At 36.5% G+C, this 2,058-nt stretch overlaps 1 protein-coding gene across 2 annotated transcripts in view; it reads right to left on the bottom strand.

Annotated features, from left to right (window-relative positions):
- The window catches only part of BMPR1B (bone morphogenetic protein receptor type 1B), a 236,618-nt gene that overhangs the window by 184,146 nt on the left and 50,414 nt on the right, over window positions 1-2,058 (bottom strand). For both annotated transcript variants that reach the window (XM_019614786.2, XM_031553114.1), the window contains exon 2: window positions 91-161. The gene's annotated coding sequence lies outside the window, so the exon portion shown is untranslated. The remainder of the gene's footprint in view (window positions 1-90; window positions 162-2,058) is intronic.

Below are 2,058 nucleotides of genomic sequence, written 5' to 3'. Positions count from 1 at the left end.
ACACAAAATAAACAAACCCTCCATTGACAAACTTTCTATGAGCTCATGATAATGAACAGTGTCTTATCATATCAATAGATGCTGTCTTACCTTTATCAGGAAAAGCTGAAAAGTCCCTTTCTGCTATTCAACTTCCAAGAACAAAAGAAATGAACTCCACCCTGTGGGCAAAGAATTTAAATGATTACTGATATTCTTAAAGAAGATTTAATTCATTACAAAACAATACAGACCTTCCAATTCTGCTGTGATAGGTAACAATGTAATGATATCCGAAAAAAAAGTCCACTGATGGTATATAATTAGTCATGTATTTACTGCATGGTAAATGTCCCCTGAAGAGGCAGTGAACTGGTAATAAAATACTCAACAACACTGTTTCATGAGGAAAATTATTACACTTTTATTTGTTATTGCAGTTTATAGAAGCTAGTAGCACTGCAATCTGCTGTGGAATCTTTGACCACACAGGTTTCCATCACATCTTAACAAGAGCCATGGAATAACAAAACAATGTGATGCACATTATAAAAAATAATAATGGATGCTCAAATAATTAACATGCCTGATACACTAAGGATCATTCCTCCTCCTTGTTGCAATAAACACAGGAAACCATACAATACAATGAGAGTCAGCTGAAACTTTTATGGCAGAGATCATAAATCTTAGGGCGAGATCAACTGCCTCACAAGTAGCATGGAGATCAAGATTAGTTTTATGCGGGGTTCTCAAGATAAAGTCATGCAAGTTTTAATGAAGTCCTCAGCAAAAGCAGTTGCAGACAGCTGTAGGACTGAAGACAAGCCTGGAAAACTATGCCTTGAGGCTGGAAGCAAGTGAAAATGAAGATGGAACAACAGCTACACAAGGATTCTGAAGAAGATAGAGGAGAAACAATGTTCTACGTTCTTGCATTGTAAGAAAAACAATTTCATAGACTGAACAAAGGCATAAGAACACACAGACAAAGAGAAATGGGAGATCCAGAGCTTTTTCTTCTTTCACAGATCTCTATAATTAACTACTCCATTAGCACGCTAGAATGCAAAAAGGAAATTATTCATTTAGACAGCTCCTATGAAATCTTTACTGTGCCACTGCTTATCTTATCTGAAGTAGTTTTACACATATCAACACCAATTCAAGAGTTGCAGAATGCCTCGATTTCATTCCTATCCCAAACAGTGGCCAAGTATTTATCATTTCCTTCACAATACTGGAACAGCTAGAAATTTTGCAAGGTCATAACTGAACAGCACTGATTTGCAGATAATGGTCTGATTCAAGTACCTATTCTTTTTCCTTTAGAAGATCTGTTGTCCTCTGGTTATTATAATCTAATGTTCAAAAGGAATATTGGAGGTCCAACCCTTCTACTTGCATCAGGTTATGTGCATAAGGTCATATCCTTTCTGAAATACTCAGATTTTGTTTATAGATCCTAGAGGTTTGCTTGGTGTTCACGTGAAGCTCCAGGTTGAAAAAAAATTTTTTTTTAACCTACTTGATTCCCAAACACTCCATATTAGTATTTCAGAACACTGATGTGCAATATCACTGCTCTAATTCACTCTTTCTCTTCCAGTCCTGCAGCATCACTCTGAGAGGGGTGAAGTCTATCCATTGGCAATGCAAGTCAAGCAGAAGGTTGCATAAGGGGCATAAACCTCTGAAGTCAAAGAGGTTTGTGCAGATCATAAACAAGCACAGCAATTAGAGGATTAAAAACTGAAGTATAATATATACTTCAATACTAATTTAAATCCTACTCTAAAGTCTAGGCTAAAGTAAACTTTTCCTCAGGAACAAAGGTTTTAGATTCATAAGAAAATTACTTACAGGCTCAAAAGTAATGACTTTGGCTTTTATCTCAAAGGTGATCATTTTCCAGGAAACCTAGCTCAACCCTGTGCTCCCACAGAGCACTTGATTTGTGCCTTCTCATGGAAAGTACATGGAGGAGAGGATAGTAACACCATCCACAGCCACAAGCACTTCAATGCAGAAAATGCAAACTTCATGGATATATATGAATAGAATGAAAGAAAGAAGAAA

This window comes from Meleagris gallopavo, chromosome 4 (genome assembly GCF_000146605.3).
Source record: "Meleagris gallopavo isolate NT-WF06-2002-E0010 breed Aviagen turkey brand Nicholas breeding stock chromosome 4, Turkey_5.1, whole genome shotgun sequence".
Lineage (NCBI taxonomy): Eukaryota > Metazoa > Chordata > Aves > Galliformes > Phasianidae > Meleagris > Meleagris gallopavo.
This window is presented reverse-complemented; position numbering and strand designations above follow the sequence as displayed.